The sequence below is a fragment of the Crassostrea angulata genome, chromosome 2 (genome assembly GCF_025612915.1).
Source record: "Crassostrea angulata isolate pt1a10 chromosome 2, ASM2561291v2, whole genome shotgun sequence".
In the NCBI taxonomy this organism is placed as follows: Eukaryota; Metazoa; Mollusca; class Bivalvia; order Ostreida; family Ostreidae; genus Magallana; species Magallana angulata.
In genome coordinates, this window is record NC_069112.1 from 25,503,504 (window position 1) to 25,528,593 (window position 25,090).

Here is a 25,090-nt window from a genome sequence, read left to right on the forward strand (position 1 = left end):
CTATCTATCTATCTATCTATCTATCTATCTATCTATCTATATATATATATAGAGGTCTTTTTCACATACCGTCCGCTGCGTCGGACGGGATTTTTCTTTCTCAGGCTTGAAATCTTTCATACAAAGATGTAGCTGCCAGGTTTCGATCCGGTGTTTATACATTTTTTAAGTTTTTATATATCATTTAGATTTTAGTTTAGTGCTAGTTTTGTAGATGTTTTTCTTCTTTCATATTTAGTTTTTATTTTGTTGTCCTGAAGAAGAGACGGGTCATTCCGACAATCTGACAATATTTTACTTTATTGTTCGTGTCGTTGGTTATTTTTAGTGCTTATATATATAAATATATATATAAACCACTTGTCATAGTTTACAAGAAGCTACAAGTGGTGTTCTGTTTCAAGTGATATCATTGGCATCAGCCCCAGCCTTTAATAACTTTTTTACCACTTCCAAATGACCTCTTTCATGTGCAGCCACTATTGGTGTTTTGTTTTTTCTGCTTGATTGACATCAGCGCCTGCTTTTATCAACAATTGAACCACATTTAAATGTCCTATTTCACATGCAGCGGTTAGTGGAGTTTTGGTTCCATCACTTTGATTGACATTAGCTCCCGCTTGTATTAACTTATGGACCACATACAGTTGTACTTTATTATATCCACCCATTGTTGGTATTTTGTTTCCCTTGCATTGATCGACATTAACACCCGCCTTGATCAACTCTTGAACCCAATTTAAATGTCCTATTTCACATGCAGCTGTTAGTGGAGTTTTGGTTCCATCGCTTTGATTGACATCAGCCCCAGCCTTTATCAATTCGTCGACCGCACCCCATATTATTAATCTACATGCAGTTGTCAGTGGTGTTTTATTTCCATCACATTGATTAACATCAGCCCCAGCCTTTATCAGCTCATCCACTATAGCACAACATTCGTTTTCACATGCAGCTGTCAGTGGTGTTTTTGTTCCATTGCTTTGATTGACATTAGCCCCTGCCTTTATCAACACTTTGACAACATTCCAATCCTGTCCTTTACATGCAGCTGCTAGTGGTATTTCTTTTCCATTGGCTTGATTGATATCAGCGCCCTTTTTTATCAACTCTCTGACAATATTTATATGTCCGCGATAGCAAGCAAGTGTCAGAGGTGTTCTACATCCATTGTTTAAATTGACATTAGCTCCCGCTTTTATTAACTCATTGCAGATGTCGAAATGACCCATAAAACTGGCAGTTGTGAGTGGTGTTTCTTTTCCATATATTTGATTGACTTCAGCAGTACATGAAATCAACTCTTTAACTACACTCAAATGTCCGAAAAAGCATGCACTTACTAGAGCTTTAGCATACATTTGATTGTCGTCAATATTCCCCTTGTTTAAATCGTTGACTACATCTACTTCTCCTGCATAACTGGCAACTTGCAGAGGTGAAATGTATTCATTTCCTAGATTGACATCTGCTCCTGCATAAATCAGTTCCTGAACTACATGTAAATGTTTGTTAAAGCATGCAACTATAAGCGGTGTTTTATCTCCATCTTTCATATTGATATCAGCTCCACCTTTAATCATCTCTTTTACTACTTCTATATGTCCACAATCACATGCAGCTATAAGTGGCATTTCGTTTGTATTATTACGACCGACATTAGACACCATTTCGATTAACCTTTTGATTATGTACAAATGGTTCCAATAACAAGAACAGTTAATTGCAGTTTCATCTATATTATTTGGATTGACCTCAGCTCCTGCTTTCACGAGCAATTTGATAATATCGAAACAGCCGCCATCAACTGCAGCAATCAAGGGTGTTTTATGTATGTTTACTTTATTTACATCAACCCCTGCCGATATCAACTCTTCAACTACGCTAAAATGTCCATTTTTACATGCAGCTAATAGTGGTGAATCAAAGGTTGAATTAAGGTTGATATCAGCACCTGCTTTAATCAACTTTTCAACAATACACAAATGACCTTCTCTGCAAGCAACTATAAGGGGAATGTTTAGATTGACATCAGCTCCTGTTTTTATCAGCTCTTCAACTACAATAGTATTTCCTTTTTGACATGCACCCTCCAATGGTGAATTTGTATATTTTTGTTTATTGACATTAGCACCCGATTTCAATAACTCTCTTACTACGCTATGCTGTTCACTTTTACAAGCAGCTGATAGTGGTGTTTCAATGCCATCACATCTATTAATATCAGCCCCAGCTTCCAAAAGTTTTAAGGCTATATCTAGATATCCATATTTGCAAGCAATGATCAAAGGATTTTTTTCAAAATAACACGCAGTTGAGGGCCAGACTGTGTTGTTGAGAGCGTCTGAATTAATGTGTTTAAGTAATATTTGCACGGTATTTAGATCGCCTGAATAACAACCAAGACAAAGCAGGCGGCATTGTTCCATAATCACTGGTTCGTTATAAGTGTCAACAATGTTGTCACTATCTGAGTCATTATCTACGACATTATCTTCATCAGCATTTGCGCCACTACCCGTGTAGCTATCTTTGTCAATATCCGTGTCATTATTAGTGCAATGTTCTGTGGCACTATCAGTTTCAATGTAATTGGTATGGCATTCTCCAACATCGTCTGTATATCTATATAATTTCGAAATCATATCATTAATAAGCGAATTACTTCGCATAGTACCAGTGTCGCTCTGGTTTATAGTTGTATTTGTTTGATGACGTTTATTGTAGCAATTCAGGAAAAGGTCATGATTGTTTTTCTTTTCTTGTATCATTTGACTTAAGATATACTGAAGAATTTGATAATGTCCAAAGAAAATAACCCATTTTATTCCTCTGGCACTGCTAATATCAGAATGCAAGTTTCTATATTGAGGTTCAATAAATCTTTCATCTATTAAAAATTGATTGGCATTTGCTCTCAAATTCAAACCCATAAATCTCTTGTCAAAGTCACGAAATTTTCTAAATTGATATTTCCATCTCTGTATTTTGGAGGCATTTTTGAACTCCGACATGAGCAAATTATATAAATCATTATACGACCTTTTACTCAATGTTTCAATGAAGGTTTGAAGCACGGATGGGTTTTTTAAAGCATCATTCCCAAAAACGTTATAAAATTCCCCATGCTGTAGGTCTTTGTAGAAACGTTCAGCTAGCGTTGAATGCTGCGACTCAAGTAGGTATATACTTAAGTCGATGAAAGGCTCACTTTCATGAATGATTTCGTTGAGTTCCTTTTTTTCACATGGTGGACCTTCTTTGCATTCAATTCCTCTTTTTCTTTTTTTGCTGTTATCTCTATCAACTTTGATATAATTTGCAACGTAATTACTACTCCCGTACAACACAATCAGTTCTTGAAACCGACGACCAAAATGATATGCAATAATTTCAAACATGGAGTCGTGAATAAAAGAAAACTCACTGTCACTCTTTTTTGTGTAAGTCCCCAACATTTCAGACAAGGCGACAATCAACTGAAAGCTATCTATGGGTAAATGTCCTGTGCATTGTTTCAGGATCTTGCGTTTCATCTCAATAAACGAATTATCTGTCTTCTGGGTTTCATTATTTTCATTGTCCAATATTTTTTCTGACAGTTTGTTTTCATTAGCCATCAATAAAACTAACGCTGCATACTGGCATTTGTTATGTTTCTGAAGTGAATTCATTTCCTTTATGATACAAGGTACTGGTGATATAAAAAAAGTTGGTCCATAATCTTTCAACTCTTTTTTGCTTGAATACAGTTTGCATAGTAATGGAAACATTTTTGACGATGAAGCCAAATTCTCTGAGTTCAGTATATTTATGTCTAGGTTATACTTCTTAAGTAAATTTTGTTTGTCATCATTACTTAATGCATTTTCTTGACTTTCTAAATTGACCACACTCTCGCTTTTTAGCAAAATACATTCCGATATCATTTCATGATTAAAAACTGCTTTGCGACACGTCATTAGAGTTTTGGTTTTTGGGTTAATTGGATTTGAAAGTCTTTCCCTGAATTTCTCTGTCATATGAAGTTCATGTTCGTTTAATCCAAAAACACCTACCACGTTATCGATAACAAACACCTGTGGAATGTTTTGGTCACAATAATCCTCAATTTTATTTATTTCCTTTATTGGTAGAATTTCATACCCTTCCTTCTGCAGTATTAGAGCAATATGACGGACTGTTGTCGTTTTTCCTGAGCCTGGGACACCAACAAATGTTACGAATGGTTGTTGTTTGACTTTATTAAGCATGGCTGGGAAGTTGTGAGTTTCTAGAAAAACACTGTCTTCTTCTTTCCATTCTGATATATCTCTTTCGTACAAAGCTGAAAGAAAAAATACAATATAAATATAAATATATATATATATATATATATATATATATATATATATATATATATATATATATATATATATATATATATATATATATATATATATATATATATATATATATATATATATAACCATTTTATATTGTATAAAACAAATAAAACTTAAATGAATAAAAACACATAGTCCAACTTAAACATAAGCGCTTTCATTTTCTTCTTTAGATGTTTTACAACTTACCAATGTAACGACGTTATTATGACGTCATAACGTTAGCAAAGCCCCTGGTGTTGACGTCATAATTTTGGCGTATTTTTAAGCATTACAAATATCAATTAAATAAAAACAAATGTAATTTAACACAAACATTAAAATGGTGCACAGATGTTATAACAAACTATTCAATTTATGTTCTTATAAAATGTTTTTTGTCCTTGTCTTTCAGAAGTATTAGACAAATTTTATAAAAGGGGAAAACAGTAAAAGATTTCTTTCCACATACGTCCAGATGTTTAATGAGTTTTTATTTTACAATATTCCAGAGAATTAGTATGCCGTTTATGCATCCGGATTCATAATGACTGCATTTACAAACCTGTTTAATTTAAGGAATTTTGAATCGTGTACGTAACTGAATTGAGATGAATATAATCATATAAAATGCTATGTAATTGCTTTCCAACAATGATTTTAATAAAAAAGTTATTTCCCAATTAGAGCATATTTGCATCACACACTACAATGGAAAATGTAGTGTTTAAGTTCCATAGCGGATGCAAAAGCAGCAATTTTACGATGTCCCAGCATCAAGTTGTGCGCTATATTATGCGTTCGAATTGTGTAGAGATTGACTTTACCTGTGTATATTTCATTTACTAAATGTTTATTTTTTAAATCAACATGTAATATTTGTCTGAAAAAAATATTAATCGCGGTATTTAAACAAGGCCAGACTCTAGTTATTAAAAAAAGCACAGAAGCAGAAAAAAAGAGAAACATCAAATGAAAAAACTGCGTTTACAATGCCGCTACTTTGACGTCTTTTTTAGCATTGTGACGTCAAAGATAAGGGCCCTTTTTTGTCCCCCGCCGCAACGCGGAGCGGGGACATAGAAATGCCGGGCGTCCGTCCGTGGGTCCGTGTGTCTGTGGGTCCGTGCGTCCGTGTGTCCGTCCGTCACACTTTTTTGTAAGCGCTCTCATGCCTACAAATTTTGACGGATTTTCATTAAATTTATACCAAATGTTTATACCACTATTACCTTGGTCAAGTTCGAAAATCAGCATTAGTGGGTACTTTTTGTTGGAGTTATGGGACTTTGACCGCAATAATGACTACGTTTTATCCAAAAATTGACCTTGTAAGCGCTCTCATGCCTACAAATTTTGACGGATTTTCATTAAATTTATACCAAATGTTTATACCACTATTACCTTGGTCAAGTTCGAAAATCAGCATCAGTCGATACTTTTTGTTGGCGTTATGGGACTTTGACTACAATCATGACTCGGTTTTATCCAAAAATTGACCTTGTAAGCGCTCTCATGCTTACAAATTTTGACGGATTTTCATTAAATTTATACCAAATGTTTATACCACTATTACCTTGGTCAATTTCGAAAATCAGCATTGGTCTATACTTTTTGTTGGAGTTATGGGACTTTGACCACAATAATAACTACGTTTTATCCAAAAATTGACCTTGTAAGCGCTGTCATGCTTACAAATTTTGACAGATTTTTATTAAATTTATACCAAATGTTTATACCACTAATACTTTGGTCAAGTTCGAAAATCAGCATTGGTCTATACTTTTTGTTGGAGTTATGGGACTTTGACCACAATAATGACTCCGATTTTTTTCCAAAAATTGACCTTGTAAGCGCGCTCATGCCTACAAATTTTGACGGATTTCATTAAATTTATACCAAATGTTTATACCACTAATACCTTGGTCAAGTTCCTAAATCAGCCTTGGTCGATAGACTCGATACTAGTATACTGCTTGACCGGCGGGGGACCCTGGAATTCTATTCTTGTTCATAACGGCAGTCAATTGATATGTGTAATGCTTAAAAAAATACGCCAAAACTGTGAGTCAACACCAAAGAATTTCCTAACGTTATTATGATGTCACAATAACGTCGTTACCTTGGTTAGTTGTAAAACCTCTAAACATGAAAATGAAAGCGCTTATTTTACTCGGACTATGTGTTTTTATTCATTTAAGTTTTATTTGTTTTATACGATATAAAATGGTTTGGGACAGTTTACGCTTTATTAACCGAGAAGCCGTTTATAAAAAAGCGTAAACTGTTTGTATAAAACTAATAAATATTTAATTCATTGCTCATAATTTAATTTTTTTAGTCTTCATTGTAGATAAAAACGGTCATTGTACAAAATTCAAACGTAACGACAGGCGTATTGATACGTTTTTGACGTTAGTCTTACTATGACGTAGGTAACATTCTTTATAAGATATAAAATAATTTTTCAGCCAATCAGAAAGCGCGTTACAACCAAAATTAAATTATATAGATATACTAGAGCCGAGCTCGTTGCAAAGCAACGAATAGATCTTCCGTTGCAGCTTCCTGTCGGAAAAGGATTGTCAATCGGTCTGATTAAAAGCACCCTTCTATTTTTTCCAGGGTCTGACAGGTATTGATATGGGGTCATATTCACACGACCTAAACCTCTGACCAATCAGGGCTTTAGAAAATTTATTGGAACTTTTTAAATGGAGACAGGCAAATTATAATTCATGCCTGCTTTCTATGTAACCCCCAAACTGAGTATTGAAGAGTTGCACCTCTCATTAACAGATAAAGGCATGTATTTGGTAACTGAGAGTATATTTAGGTTGTGTGTAAATAAGGAGGTCATGTGAAGATGACCTGTTATCGATACCTATCAGACCCTGATGAGTGTAAGCAGAAGGGTGACTCGATTGTCAACATGACCTGAGGGTGCGCTGTACTAGAGGTGCTCAGCGGGAGGGACAACTCTTTGTATAATGTTTGACCATGTAAGCACTCAGCATCGTTTTTGCTTCAGGGAACAAATTTATCCGAAATGTATTAAGTTAAGCAAGGAAATAAAAGAAAGAATTACTAAAATCTTCAAAACCTAATTCGTGGTAGTGGTGGGGGAGGGGGGGGGGGTTGTGAAGCAGCTATAACTTATTTTGTTTACTATAATTTGTTTTCAATTTGCCATAAAAATTTATGTTGCCTTCTACTAAAATGTGTGTTGGGGAAGGGGGGAACAATGCCCCAAAATTCAATTTCCTTTATATTAATTTAAGGGAAAGTTTGGTTGCAAGAAAGGGGGAGAGTGCTCTCTGTAGACCGACTGGCGGTTCTGCGAGCAACCTACTAAGAAAAAAAAATAATAGAGAAAAAGTATTTCTCTATTATAAAAAAAATGGATGCTTCTTTTTCTTATAGTGACACTGAACTTGCAAAAATGATAAAAGTTCAAGTCAGGATATATTAAAGTGCATGTCACAAGCAATCTTTGTGTCAAATTTTAGCTTCTAATCATTTCCATGTATGCAATATATGACAGACAGGAAAAAGCATATTTTTTTTCAAATGACCTTGAACTTGCACAACTGACCCTGGGTCATATTCATGGCACACCCTCAGGTCAAAAGCAATTTTTGGTTTAGTTAATATTTTGTACGCAGCACAGTTAAGGCTTGAATTTGGAGGCGGGGCTTATTTTGATCAACTTTGAACTCATGAATATTCATTAGATATGTAATTTAACGTAAATAACATCTATTAATGGTAGTTGATTAGTTTTTGGATTTAATTTCTTGTTGAGAAAGAGTTAAATCAAATATTAAACTCCTCATTGTGCAATTACGATCATTATTTACTTATTTTCAATGAAAACATTAATTGTCGTTTGGTTCCGATCCGCTCCCTTCCGACGCTTGTATCTATCTGTGACGCGTCGGCTTTTTTTAGCTGGCATGTGCGCCGAGATGTTGTGGATTGATACTATGCGTGTGGATGTCGAACTATGCAGGAGATATGGTAAGTATTGGACAAATCATTCCATAAACTAACGCAAACAGTATGATAAAGAATGTAAACGCAGTACTTATTGTGTGCTGAAACAACAATGTGATGTACAGATCGAGATGTGTTTTCCTACGACCACATGTTGTAAATAATTATGAAGTTTTATTACTTTTCAAAGCACAAGCATGTCATTTTGTTACACAAATGATTATGTATATCAATACTTTAATTGCATATAACTTATTATTTTAAAGAATATTTAAAGAGTATTTAAATCCAACTTGTTGAAAACGTCTTCGACAAATAAATGTCGATGGCGATTTATCAGTTTTTCCCCATCAGACATCAGATTTTACCTGAATGCACAACTCTCCAGTTCCACATTGATTATTTACATGTATCAGCGACGCCTTACATGTATCAATGTAGATAATAAGTAGTGCCACTGTTTTAGACTGTGTTGGTATCTTCACATGGTATATAATCAATATTTTGTTTTTTGCATGTGTACAAATTAATTAAAAGAAATCATTATTACCCTGACAAATTGCCTTAAAGTATCACTTCTGACTGATGATCCATGTGGCTTCAAATAAAAATGTCACTGATCACCTTGTTTACTTAGAAATTAAATAGTCTTAATATTTATTTAGAATTAATTTCAATATAACAGTGTGTCATAATTATATTACCAGTATATGTAAAATTATGGTCTAGAATAAAAAAGATGATACAAGAATTCAAGATAGGTTAATTGTTGTGAGAATTATTATCTCTGAGTCTCTAATATTGTATTGTTTTGCTGACCAGTCTTAACTATCAACATGATCATGCAGGTTGTTTAACATGTTTAATTTATCAGAACATTTTTAAATGAAAGGTGCGGGGTACCCGTGTCATCTTAACTATCAACATGATCAGGTTTTTTAACATGTTTAAATTATCAGAACATTTTTTAAATGAAATTATTTGTCAGGCGCATTGACTGTTCTTGCAGACAATTAAAACATTTTTCAAAGCAATACAGTTATCCTTTTTTGGTAGCATTACATTGTTAATAGCTACAACTAGATTGTCATCACTTTCATTCAACTCGCATCATGCAATTACTGTACACCTTGCTTTCAATGACAGGGGTCAGTCAAAACATTTCGTTGAGACTTATCTGGAGTTAAGGCGGCTATGTTGATTCAAAGCTTTTATGTAGTGCACTGTATGATTTTGACTTTATTTGTTTTAATTGACCGGAATACATAATCTAGAAAGAAAAAGTTGAAGTTTCAAAATACGAGGTGCTATTTTTTTGTCTTTCACACCTTTATTAGCTGATCGCCAGCCTCAAATACTTCATATTGATCAACTATTACTTGTATCGCTGCATAAAATTTGAGTTCAAGTCTAAATAACTGGTAATTTGATGATTTCATTTACGCTGTAGCTGATACATGTATTTCATTTGTAGACTCCTATACTACTTGTGTTGTGTAGAAGAGGTGAAAGATGCGGGGTACCCGTGTCATGTAGCCACGGTTCAAAATCCGTATATGTAGACATACATTGTATGTACATCGCTACACGTTTACGTCCTCACCTACAACCATACAAATAAGGGTGCAACATCCATGTATACATGCATATTATTATAGTTCTGGAAACTATTTATCTTGTTTTTTAATAGATTGGGTATTCATATATTGTTGACCTGAAATTAGTATTGCACTGGCTGTAGCTAATCTTGTTAGTTTATCACATGTAAGTTGCATTACAACCTCATACTTCACAACTTCAATAAAATGGTTTTTTTTATCAATTTTCATATAATTAGCAATAAATAATTAAAATTCCCCAAGAACACATATCTATCTCATTTAAGTGTAACTTTGAGAAGCGCATATATTTTTGGGAGACAGATCTGTCGCTATATTATAGTTTGTAAGTCAAGTGAACTATCATGGAAGAAATCTGTCGACACTTGCAGTATATTGATGATTTCTATGGCGACAGACTGCATTGCATAATGTAGTCGTATTTCATAACTTCTAAATCCCAGAAACAAATTTCATTTGATTTAAAACTTTCAATTATAATATATATTACTCTGTTCATAACTATAGAAGTTAAGCGTGTTCAACAGGTTAATTTATTAGCCACATTCTCAGCTTACGATCTCTCACCTTTAATGTGAAGATGATTGGCTTAATAGCCTCCTTGTTTTACAATTGACCACTGTAGTGAAAGCACCCTTCGATACCCATTAACCTTCGATAACCTTCGAAACATTGTTACATAATTACATAACAATTGATGATCTGCAGCCATAATAACCTGGGGATATATATGTTATCAGCTGTGTGCGCTGAAGCGACACAAGGTTTTCGGCCGCACGTGGCGATTGAATTAACGCAGACTGACCGAATGTTACACATTAGGAGAAGTCGCCAAAAAATGATTTTCGACAAATCTGGATATCTTTTCGCCAATCTAAAGAAATCCAGCGCGAGCATTTGGCAGCGGAGCGGGGGGAGGGGGCAACACAGGAGTGAGTTCGTTTTAACAGTTTTACAATAAAACGAACGACCATGTAGAAACACTACAGAAATGATTAATATATGACTGATAGAATCTAAATAAAACTTGTTTAAAAACTGATGTGAATATTCTTTAAAATAATCACCGACTGCATCAATTTGGGACATTCTTTTATCGTGCCAGCACCTACCGCAAAGATATAATATGGAGCTTTTATTATAATTTGCTTTGATTTTTAAACTACCTTGTACGCAATCGTGTTAATCAATACTAAATCTTCTCGGCCATGTGCGCGGGATAATAATCATTTTTGTTGTTGATTTAAACCATATTTGTACAGTTTTTAACACGTTTTAGACCTACAAACCAACCATTAATTCATGTCTGATGATGTTTCCGAATTGAAGTAATATCGCTTTTATTAATTTTCAGAACGACTTCTTAATTTACACTCCAATGTTGAATTAAATAAATACAAAATGAACACACTTTTATTTCATATATAAACTCAAACACGTTCATATACGGTGTAAGTGTTTGAGTATTAGATAACTGTTTACAAAGTTTAGAATTTATTCTGGAACACAATTATATGAATTTTGATGGTATAACATAAAGAACTAGATGCTGTCATTAGACAGTAGTACCCGCGTTAAGTGTTTGCCCATAAATAACACTGTTTTGTACCAGTTTAATTAAAAATGAAGGCACATGCAAGCTCCGGTAATACATTTAAAAATTATAATTTTCATAACTGCATGAAGGATGAGATCCCTCCCCATATGATAAAACACATGAGCAGCACTTTATGTGCAATTTGGGGTTGAACTGTTTGCAGTGAATTTTCAGTTAATCAATAATCTTAACAGTTCATGTCATAGAAAGTATATATATATATATATATATATATATATATATATATATATATATATATATATATATATATATATATATATATATATATATATATAAAGCACTGAATAAAATCGACAACACTAGGCATCTTTAAAGTGTCGGATCTAATAATCTAATATATAGATACTAAGCCAGTAAACTGAATATAAAAAGCACTAAAAATGGCTAACGACAGGAACAATAGAAATTGAACAATAGAAATCTTCTATTGTTCGTGTTGTTAGTCATTTTTAGTGCTTTATATATATATATATATATATATATATATATATATATATATATATATATATATATATATATATATATATATATATATATATATATATATATATAATGGTCTATATAATTATTACATACAAAATTAAATTATGCCCCCTCCCCGTGGCGGTTGCCGGTTTTAGATTTGCTTCTGTGTGCCTACATGTACATCATCGTGTGCACAGATTTAGAGAAGGGGTGGAAGCGAGGGGTCCAGACCCCCCTCCCCATGAAAATTCATTTATATCAATTGTAAAATTACCAAAAATACACCTTGGACATGTAAACACTTTAACCCATTGCACTTTAATGTTAGGTAACATTATAATGGGGGTAAATATTTAATTAATACTAGTATTTAATATACTTTATTGTTTATCTCAATAGGAAGTATACATCACAATATGCAGGTGTCCTGCACCACCTTAAATTAAAGCTAGCTGTTATTTACCTAACAAAATAGTGCAAGTGGACATAAAAATACATGCATGTTACAAATAACTGATCTTTGTCTGAAGTTACGTACACAACACAGGTTGATCTGCAGGTCTCATTAGCCGGTACTAGTTTTACCCAGCTCTTTGATAAGATCGCCCGGTTCACGTGTTTATACATACATGTCTGTGTTTTCCATATGCAGAGAAGGATTAGTTAAGATCAGCTAAAGGAATTCATTATTGTGTTTTAATTGGATTATCATTATGATGTTGACCAATATAGGTAAGCATAATACATATATAGTAGCAGTAGCACAATATGAGATGCTAGCATGCATAAGTTCTACTTTCACTTTCTAAATATGATCTCCCTTTGACAGCTAGCATACTGTATCATCATCTTTTAATATTTAAATAAGCTTATCACCGTTACCTATCCTATTGCATTTGTAAAGTTTCTGTCATTTTAGTTGCAAAAGTTATTTTTTTCAATTGTCAGACTTGCACTATGCACTATTGAGTTGACCCCATATTGACCCTGTATAAACAATTTCTTATTAAATTTGTGTATAAAATGTAAGTAAGTGTAGACACTTATCATTTTCATATGAGTTATAATAGGAAGGAAGGAGTATTTCTTTCTTAATGTATTATAATGCATAAAATATGATGTAGGTCATGACCTTATGGGACTGTTCTGACTCCACGAAACAGGAAAATACGAAATATCTTCTAATGTCATTATGATGCATCAAATGGTGTAAAGTACACTTATGACCCCCAGGTGTTGTCCCCCCCCCCCCCCCTTTATGAAATAGGAAATGATGATACACTGTATATTTTGTTAACTTCTGAGATCCTCATCCCTAAACCATGTATAATTTATTCTTGCTCTTTGTGTCATTGCGCATAAAATTGTATATAGATTATGCCCCCTTGGAGACACCCTGACATTCTAGAACTAGAAATGATAAAGTATTTTATCTTATTCATATGTAACAGTCGTGTTTGATCCATGTGGATATTTCCTAGCCTAATGATGTCACTGCTTTGTTTAGGAGACTTTACAATTGCCCCAAATAGGCGAATACACATGCATGTAACTTTTGTTTATAAATCTTAAATATTGAATTAAGCAATTTCCAAAATGTTAATGTGCATCAGGAGAGAAAAAGCAATCACGAAATGATTTAAAATTTGCTATTGTACACATGTAAGAATGTATTAAGAAGACTGAATCTTTAGAACCAGGTTAGATTGGGGGAGGGGGGTGAATGTGGAGTATAAACATTTATATTTTGAATCAGTTATTGTTATTAATTTTAACTTGTCAATGAATACTGGTTATATTGATCCCAAGGTAGAAATATGACCTCTGATCATATCTCAATAGATCATTTGTCAAATATGCAAGGTGTAATGTAATTTTTTTTAAGAATAACATTTTTTACCAGTTTATAAAAGTTTTTAGACACCCAAATTATATTTTGATTTTAATAGATCATTCGACAACTAGAGGGGGGGGGGGGAGGAACAGTTTATATTCGAGTTTTTTTGGGGATGGGGGTTCGAAGTCATATATTTGACAATTTTTCAAGGTGTAATTCAAAATAAGACTAAGCCATACTACAGTCATGAACATGAATAGTATAGAACAAAACACAAACTAATACATGTATATATACATAGGAAGTATTACAAAACATAGATGATTGATCTATATCTGGGTTCTTAAATTGAATCATATATGATGTACATATTATCGTTATTATATTATTGTTTCTTTGTTCAAGGCATTTCAGATGGTATGTAGGTCATGATCCCAAGTGCTCTTCCTGAAATTATCAAATATCATAAAACCCATTAAGATCCCCACCTTAATCCAAAGATATTATTCCTCCTTAGGTCATGGCGCATCAGATCATTATGGCATGTAAGTCATGACCCTAAGGGGTCATCCTGACCCCCTTAGAATCAGAAATTGTCAATTATCATTAAATTATTGATGTCTGATGATCGTATCTCTATTTAATCTTAATTATTAAGTCTCCCGAATGAAATTTGGAGACTTATTGTTTTTGAACGGTTCTTAATACATGTATTATTATTCTTCGTCTTCTTCTTAATTTTTTTTTTCTTTCCCGCTCTGAACTTGTTTTTCAGAGATGGCTGAACAGAATTGTACAAAACTCTAGGATATGATAGGCCTGCATATCTAGTTGTGCTCCCTGGTTTGATTTTCCTCATTTTGGGTAAGACAATCACTTTTCAGGGGGGGGGGTGTCTCAAAAAAAAGGGTGTGGGGTCTAACATTGAACCTAATATAGGAAGAATCGTAGACTCTATTGTAAATGGTAACTTGAAAACGGACTAAGATAATAATATAGGGTTTTCATAATCATATATTGAATGTTACTGGCAATATATAGGGTTTATAAGATCTGACCCCTGGGGTCATCCTCACCCCCCAGGAATTTGAAATTGCCATATATCTCAGAAACTGTTATAATCATGACCCCTAAACCATATATATTCATGTTTCTGAAGTCAAGGGGCATCAAATGTTATGTAGGTCATGGGCCCTGTGGGTGGTCCGTTAATATCTTCAAAACAGTTGAGATCCCCACCCTTAAACCATATATATTCTTGTTCCTTGTGTCAAGGGGCATCAAACGGTATGTAGGTCATGGGCCCCGGGGATGGTCATGACCCCCCTCGAACAGGAAGTGCAAGAATATCTCGAAAACGGTTGAGATCCCAACCCCTTAACCATATATATTCTTGATCCTTAAAGGGCATCAAAAGGTATGTACAATGTAGGTAATGGGCCTCAGGGTTAAATTTAATTTTTCAAAACCGTAATGCACATCTATGGAACAGTTCCTTTCATATCCCAAGATATGATGTGTCTATCCATTAAATCATAAAAGGAGTTCTAGGATCTATGTTTTTTTTAAGTGATAAACGTCAATATTCTGCTACATTTTGACTCCCTGGATGAAATTTAAATTTTGAAAACCTTACTGAACATCTATAGAACAGTCCCTATCATATCCAAAGATACATGTATGATGTGTCTATCCATTAAATCATAAGAGGAGCTCTTTGATCTATGTTTTTTTTTGTGATAAACGTCAATTTTCTGCTACTATTTGACTGCCTGGATGAAATTTAAATTTTTAAAACCTTATTGCACATCTATAGGACAGCCCCAATTATATCCCAAGAGTTGACGTAGCTACTCCAAAAGTTGTAAGAGGAGTTCTGGGAACCATACTTTTTTTGCAAAAGAAAGTCATTTATTGTTGCCCACTGATCCCATTAATAAAAAATCATTTTGCTAATGCCAAAAAAAAAAATGACGTTTTTGAAACCAGTTTTTCTTTAAAAAAAAACAAAACAAAAAAACACGTCATTTTTCAGCCATTAAATAACCCCCAGGACAAAATTGAAAATTCCGGAACCTTATTGCGCATCTATAGGATACCCTAAAACATATTCGAAGAGATGATTTGTCTACTGTTGAAAATGTAGGAGAATTCGAGGAAGAAGGTTTTTTGTGAAAAAACGTCATTTTTTACTAATTATTTGACCCCCAGGACCTACAGAGAAGTTTTTAAACCTTTTTACAAAACAACATGATACCCTAAATCACACTCCAAGAGTTCAGTTTGCTGGTTTATAAGATGTAAGAGCAGTTTGAGAAAGTAAAACGTGACAGACGGACGGACGGACGGAACAGAGTAACAACAATATACCCGAACTTTCTTTAGAAAGTGCGGGTATAATTACAGTTTTACAATATTTTAAACAGTTTAAACAACCATTTAAAATTTTCAATGAAGAAAAACTCCCATTTCTTGATGTTACGAGCATAAAAAGGGGACATAATTATTACTGATATATATATATATTATAAACCTACGGACACCAAACTATACCTTGTTTATGATTCGTGCCATCCAAAACCAACATTATAATTTAGCCAGACGCCTCTGTACTATAATATCGGACAAACAACTTCTAAATTCCAGACTAAGTGAACTACGCGACCTACTATAACAAAGAAACTAGTTGAACATGGTATCAAAAAAGCCACATTCCATGATAGAATGAGCTATTACAGATAAAGGATAAAGCAGAAAATGTGTTATTCCATACGTCGCAACAGACAACCTGCAAAATTTTTCCAAATTATAATCAACGTACCGAAGAACTGACGGGAGTTGATTTTATCGATGGTTATTTATTGCATGACAAGTACAGGTAGTTTCTAATCTGTATTTGAATTACGCACATTTTTATAATATGAATTTTCGGACTTTTTCGACACAAAAATGGTGATAAAACCCCATATGAATCATGTTAAGTAATATTTAAAGATAGAATAAATTCAATCAAATAATGTTTCAGTGATAGAAATATTTCTGGAAAATTTATGGATCCAAGCAATATTGAACTCTCGTCTCGTTCAACCAAACGCTCGGCTGTCGCCGTTAATCTCCGACAAGCTAGAGAGACTCTCTGCGTGTCGGAGATTTATGGAGACAGCCGAGCGTCCAGTTGAACGAGACTATATTGAACTCTGGCGTAAGAATACACACAACTACAAAAAATATCTAAATTGTTCGTACCATTTAAAATCTTACTATTTTAAAGGTATTTATGAATTTGTTTCCTTGAAGAACAATGCTTCAGCATACATTATTTCGGATTTATCAATTATTCTCAAGAACTAATTCTTGTCAGCGGCGATGATTTGTGCTTTGGTCCAAACACTTTTTTCACTTTCGGTTTGTCAGAGTAACTGCAAAGGAGAGTTGATTAAAATCAACTCCAAAAAAGCAACCTTCCACAAACAGATTTCATTGAAAGGTTAATTATATTTTGAATTTCTTAGCAATGCTTTCCGATCAAATTTACTTTCGGTCACGATTTCATCACTGTGTAAATCTACCTAATACAATCTAATTTGTAAAAAAAAAAATGTCACCTGTTTTTGTTTCATTTGCTTTTGGTCTACGTTTCGTTGCTTAAATATTTGAATATGCACGAAATAATATGTAACTAAGACTCCATATGTGTCCTTAACATCCCCGCATTGTGGTTTTAATTTTTTTTTTGAAAATGTTTTTGTCTTGGAGAGACCTGGACATGATTTTAGATGATTCCTTTTTTATGCATGAAATAGATAAAATTTGCATTGCTAATGATTGACCAAGGTTTAAGTGTCAGATGTCAATTTGCAAGCGATGAACAAATGAAAATCAAAGTACTGAAGTACTGAAAGCCGGGCTCTCTTGGTGTGTCTTTATGCATATTGTGTGGTAAAGACTAAAAATTAATCTCTTTCTCTCTCTCTCTCTCTCTCTCTCTCACTCTCTCTCTCATAATTATGCTTTTAATGTCGGCAAAGCGTCAAAGAGCGACCAAATTTTGTAAGCATCTACAAACAAAAATATATCTGTCTAGCAGAAAAATGTTTAACAGTTACTGCCTTGAATTTTGCAACAAGCGTTATATATTCAATCCCCATTTCTTCAACGCGCAGCAAAGTAGTTCATAAAAATGCATGCGCATTGTATGTAGCAAAAATGCATAGTCTTGTTTTTAAAACAAGTTATTAATAAGAAAACTAAAAAAGGTAGACAATTCTCTCGAAATTAGAATAAAAGAAACAAAATGCCAACACTTTTGACAAAACGTGGCTCTTTGTGTAACTATTTGGTATAGCGGAAGCTTTTACTTTGACGCTGTTAGGTTTTTTGTTTACTTGTGCTATTTATAGTAACATTGGCGATTTGCCTGCCTACAGCCAGGACTCTGCTTTCAGCAGAGCCCGGCTAAAAATTCTCTGTTAAGTAAACAAAATCTGTGCATATGGCATTTTTTACAAAACAGAGAAATAACGTCACAAACATATGACGTTACGTCATAACGTCGTCTGAAAAGCGTAAATTTTATAACGCGTCATTTTCATCGCGTTTAGTTTTTATACCTTTTTTAAAATCTAATTTTCACATCATTATAAATCATCTCTTACCATACTTCATTTGAACACAAATGTGATTAACTACATGCATTTCTGTGTTTCCCAATCTGAGCTTAATGCTCCAACTTGGCTATGATTTGGAGAAGAATTATAGACATATTTTATCAATTTTAGGTGCTTCACCTTTTTTTTTTTTACAGCGCATTGATATTAACATATTTACACCAATGACATCTTATTTAAAAAAATCTTATTTCAAATATTCAGACCATGCATATACTGTTGATTCCTTATTTTACGCAGGTTCTTAATTAATTCCGCAATTCAGCAGTTTTCCATCAAATCGCTAGAACATAAAATCGCGAATGCCGATTTTTTATCATAGTACACGTTTAATGTAGGTTAATACAAAAGCGAGATTGTAAAATTCGCGAGATGCACTTCTCGCGATTTGACACAGATATTAATTCATCGTGTTTAAATAGGAATCTACGCTTAAAGTGCGTGGAATAAGAAAGCAAAAAAAAAAAATAAACCTAACAAATACATGTACTTGTATCGTCTTTATTCAGCAAGTACCGTTGCCGGTATTGTTTTAACGATGTACGACTTTTTAATGTATGCTGCATGTACAATAAACATATCTTCCTGATAGATTACACAAAAGCAGTAAGTAGAAAAATGTCTGGTTAAACCAGCTAGCTGAAAATATCACAGTAAAAAATACTATTTAGAAATAAGAGAGATTAAAGTCTGCAGTTCTGCACCCATCTCACCGATCCGGTAAACACTTGTATTGTTTAATTTGTCCTAAGTTTAGATAACATGTGTTTGTGTTTCCTTGCACATCCTAATGTTAGGAACGCTGCATTTACATGTAAAAAATGAATCTGATATGCCCATAAAAAACTCAATTCATTGTTTTAATTCTTAATGAGACCAGGTCTAATTATCTCTACCCTATATATTTTTTAATGAAATTTCCTGCATGAAGTTTCACTGGTATATCAATTATCTTTAACAAAAAAATAGCGACCCCTATTTCCTTCAATGTTCCTTGATCAGTAGTCTTCAATGTTATCAATTTTCTTTAGAAGTCCCTATGGGAATTTGTTGAAAAGGCGCTAAATCTTATTTTCCCCTCATATTATTTGTATCTTTGCCCACGATTTTTTTCGACCGATTGATTTAATATCTAGAAGTATATCGTGAGGATTTCAGCTCTGTACGTTTCTATAGAGCTACAAGTATGATTAACTCCTGGTTTTTTAATGAATTGGAGGGGCAAAAATGGGTGTGTGTAATAAGCGCGAATCAAACAATGAAATGCTTTCTCTGGTAAGTAATGCACGATGTGAAGATGGCAACATTGCAATAAATAAATAAATAAATAAATAAAAATTAACATAACACGCCCTAGCGGGTTATGTAATTTTATTCTGTGATGATCGCTACCGTCATAACCCACATGAATCATTAATGAAAGTATTTTATTGTTTATATTTACATCCTTCTTTTTACAGATTAATGAATTGGTCGTAAAGAAAAAGTAAAATTAACTTTATTATTGTTAATGTACATCAATACGTTAAATAAACGGAACCTCTACGTCATCTTAAATGGGAGGTTGAGTCTAAAATCATCATGAATCTTTCGTGTAGTCGAGGATTTTTCTAAAGCTAGTCGATTAATGTTTCGACCAATCGATAAACGGATGTAGATTTCAGTCCTGTCAGTTTCTACAGAGATTTGAATTACAATTAATTTTCTTCAGAAATAGAAGGAATCATACTTGGTGGATGTAAATAAAAACAAAGAAGTTAACTCAATGTACAACTTAATCAATACACCACTTAATGTTCCTATCGGCCGTGTTTTTTGTTAAAAAGGACGTTTTAAACAGACGATTTCTTCTATTTTTTTTTATTGAAAATTGCTATGTTAATATTAAATTTTGCTTGTAATTCTGTCCTTATTACGTCGATTTTGTTTTTAATATTGTTGTATATGTTTAAAAGGTGTTAAACAGTTGAATGATTCAGAAATGATGTAATCATACTCTTATCCTTTTCTGAAAATTAAAACTTCCTATTTCAAGTTATAAATTTAAATAGAGAGCCAGAACAACAAAATAGTCATGATGTGACTCCTATTATACAATTACAGGTTAACTCCAACCTAATTATACATTGACCTGATTTCTAAATAAAAATTTAAAAAAAACCAAGATTCTTTACGACGACGCACGCAGTATGCTTAAAAAAGGGGGAAATGTTTTCTTGCCGGTACCTACGGTGAAACAAGAGTTCGGAATATTTTTCCAAACATGAGTATTTAGTGATAATTTATTGGAAAAAATGTAGACATCATAATTAAAACATATCTTTACTACCATATAGTAAAATTAACGACTCGCTCTTTTCTACTTTAATACCGATAAATCATGATTGAAAATGTTTAATATTACCAACGTTGAACCTACCTCATGTTTTATATCGGAACTTATTCTTTAATTCAATTAGCATTAATAAATCAATAACTTTGCAATCGTCAAGACAAATCTTAAAACTTGATGACGGACATTTTCTTCTGACCATTACTGAAGAACTTGAAAATTCAGACAGTTTCACGATCCCGTCCGAACCTGAGTTTTATTTTCACATTTATTTTAGTCGGTGGAGTGGGTTCATAAAATTATTTTACTGATTTAATTGTGTAAGATTTACAAATGATTTTGGAATGTAGGATACTTAGAGACTAATTACAGCACACTGACGGTGTATTTAAATGCATGCATAAGCTGTGGGTTATGGGAAATGAACGGTTGAGAGTTATTTAAAACTAAAGGTGAAATATACATGTGTACATTAAAAACACGGATTCAATCTCTGCAAACTGCATGTTTTCTCTATAATACTAAACCTACATATTTGCCGTGGAAAAGTAAGTGTCCGGATGTTGTTTTTCATGTGTGGGCACGCCCGAAATGTGTAAGCACGGGGGGGGGGGGGGCTTAACTGTTGTAGAAAAACAATCACGGTAGTTTGGAAAAATGTGTCTTGAATTGATCGAATCGAAAGTAAAAATATTCCACATACACACAAAACCATTTTGTATTATGTGAAATTTATCAGTACTGAAAGGGGGTGAATACCATCCGATCCAGGGAAAGGGCACTCTTTTCCATAAATTCTGCATAAATTCTGCATAAAGTCGAATGGAAAAATCTTTTGAACAGAAAGGGTGGTGTAAAGGGCATGATCCCGGCAGTGGTCGATTAACTACTTTTTTAAATTGTGTTTATCTGTGAATGCACAGGTTAAAGTCTAGTTACTTCTGAAACAATTTCTAAAACTTCAAAAGAATAGTTCAATGCTGCTACTACATGTATAATTGTACAATGGATCATGATTAAAACAATTGTACGATACGGGACTTCTGATATTGTTTTAAAAGTTCAAGTCTAAAAGATGACATATTTAATAATGTCACGAAAATTGTATATGTTGTTTATTTAAAAGAACAAAAGCGACTAATCTGTTTTAGCTATTCATTGTTTATATGGAAACGACAGTGTTTATGTAAATGAAATACGTTCACATAGATTACTCCACTTAATGGTTTCTCGTTGATATCCCAAAAGAAACTGAAACTAAACAACCGCCGTTTCTTTTTTTCTTTTTTTTTTAAAAATCGCTTTTCACTGGCAGACAACTACGCTGTTTTACCGGGGTATTTATGATTTAAAAAAAACAATAAAAACAAACCTTTGTTTTTAAAATAAATGAATACATAGATGCAAGCATATAACTATATGCAACAATGTGATAAGATTCTGATAACAAAGTGCTGTATTTTACGTTTATTAAATGACTAATTCACAGTAATGATTGATAACCTTTACTTAAAAAACTGTTGACGTTGCGTATGTGAAACACGACGTCCTGATTTTCCTTATGAAATAGCATCACTCTAATTGGGAAAAAACTCTACTTAGAATTAGCGTATAGCCATAAAATTTTAGATTTGACAACTTTGAGATGTGTTTAATTCAATTTTGTAAAAAAATCTTAAAATGTGGAAAAAATAACATAAGCACCATTTTCTCATGGGCGCAATCATATGTGTTTATAAATAGTGAACAGTAACGGAATAACTAATTTTTTTCGACAAAATAACATGTGGTAAATGAAAACAACGCGTTTCATTTTTTTATTTAGCAACAAAAACAATGTTTTATTGAAACTCTTACATTTACCAATACAAAAAATCTGTAAGCCAAAAAAGGGATCGAGTTTTGTTTACAAAACAGTAAAATTCTAATCTCTGGAACTTGGTCGTAACTCGATATTTTAATTTCAAATTTTGGTAAAGCATTAACACAAACCATCTTGGCAAATACACACACAGCTATATATATATATATATATATATATTGGTTTGATATTAGCTGACTACAAATAAGTGTTTTGTTTTTCCTGAGGACTATCAAGTGACATACTTTTTTCACAAAAACGCAAAGCCATGTACAAGATGCCTACCATCTTGTCTAAATTAACTCATTTAAACTTAAAATTACTAATTTCACATTTCAAATACTCTTTAAAAATGTTCCCTAAAACATATTTACTAACAATGTTTTGATTTTATTTTTATTTTTTTCGCTAGTCAATTTTAATCGTTTTCTCCCTTTTTGAGCAAATTGCGACGAGGCCATTATGTTTTGCTCCAGACACAACAATGTGACGTCAATATTCATAGGGCAACTACCCTAATTTTGCATAATTTCAAAGGGCAGTTACCCAAATTTTTTAAAGAATTTATGGCATGTGGTTTCTGTATTTAAAAATATGAAATTTCGAAATGAGTAGGCGAAGCGTCGGTCAATGACGGCCATATTACATAATATTAAGTCTCGGCGAACTAACTAAGTGATCTATGATGAAATCACGTGCTATGTTTAAACCAATAAAAGTGTGACATTTCAGTCTGAGGGAAAGCAAATATATATAAGGTACCTGCTACTAACATTGTATTTTTATGCTATGTTATTTTTTGAAATATAATTTTAAAAAATTTCAAAAACGAATATTGCATTTGTATCAGAGTAAAATAAATTGTTACCTTTTACACTCTCGGAAACACATCTTTTTTCAATTCTTTTTGTTCTCTCTGTTTATGAAAAAGAATTAGAGTTAATACTTTGTGTATCTTTTTTAAAACGAGCCTATGTGTCCCTAGTTAGATGCAAAATTATCATTTTAAGTATATTTTAGTAAAATAGCTACCTGAAATATCATGAATTTTTGTATCCAAGTTCTGCAACTCTTTGATGTATTTAGATTCCTGTTCAGGATCCATACAGCATTTTGTGATATCAACAACTGCGGTCTGATATTTGGTTGATATGCGTAGGTAATTTTCCAAATCCTGAATAATGCTGGTAATTTCTAGAACTTTCTTATTAAAATCGGTGTCGGAAATTGATATATCTGTACAATGCCCGTACATGTTTCTTATCAATCGAATCCTTTCAATGTTTGCTGACACACTCCTATCACTTGGGTTTGGATCATATCCCCATTGTTTGGCATGAGGTGGAAGGTTGGATATATTCCGCAACAGAAAATAGAGTAAAGTTATATCAAAGTCTGAGTAGTTTCCATTGAGTATAATCTTTTCTTGATCTTTGGTAATTGGAGGTTGTTTTCGTTTTGGTAAATTAGCTAAATATGTCGTAACCTTCGGTGACAGTGTTGACGGGGGAATCTCTTTCTTGAGAACATCACAAAGAGCATCAGTACAAGGACCCAATATTATGCGGGCTACACGAGCAAGGTTGGTGGTTTCCCGCGTTGATGCATACTTTGAGTTAGCCATCATTTGTAAATCCCGGTACCATTTGTTCTGCAATTTAAAAGGATTTCTTTTTAAAAAGTATTAGGTTGTATCTTTTTTTAATAAGAAAAGTGCGCTGCATGTGTAATTTTCCTCTTTTTTCTCACAAATATGCATGTTTAGTTAGTAAATAGTTTAGGAGAATAATATTTTTGACAAAAATAAAATCAAATTTATCGTTCTTTTCCATATAATATTACCAATACTTTCATCGATATAGTTTAGGGACTTGGCAAGCATTAATTGCAGGACTTGAATTTTGATCTCTTTTTCACTTAATGTTTTTAATCTCACAAATTCAAAATGGTAAGAGAGATGTTGTTGTTAAAAAAAATCATCAGCCTTAAATTGAATAAAATAGCATTCTAACAATGGTGTATTTTAATTGGTATAATATTTCTCATAGAAACATTGAAGATTTACTAATTATTTGGCCATAAATTTGGCAAATTTATAAAACAGTGACACATATCTGGCTTAGTAAGGTAGGTATCGTTTAAGTCTATTTGATATCCCTAAATAACATGTTTTGTCTGCCCATCTTAATATCATAATGACATTTTATTGTTTGAATGCCTGTTTGCTACTTCTATCAGTCAACAATTATTAATTAACTTGTAAGTTAGACTTAAATCGAATAGTTAGTATTGATGATAGATCTGAGGTTTCTCTCACTGGCAACACAGGTA

The 25,090-nt window shown here is 33.0% G+C and overlaps 1 pseudogene; it reads right to left on the reverse strand.

The window, feature by feature from the left end:
* Positions 1-363: 363 nt before the first annotated feature.
* LOC128174076 (uncharacterized) lies at positions 364-24,394 on the reverse strand (annotated as a pseudogene).
* Between the last annotated feature and the right edge of the window lie 696 nt (positions 24,395-25,090).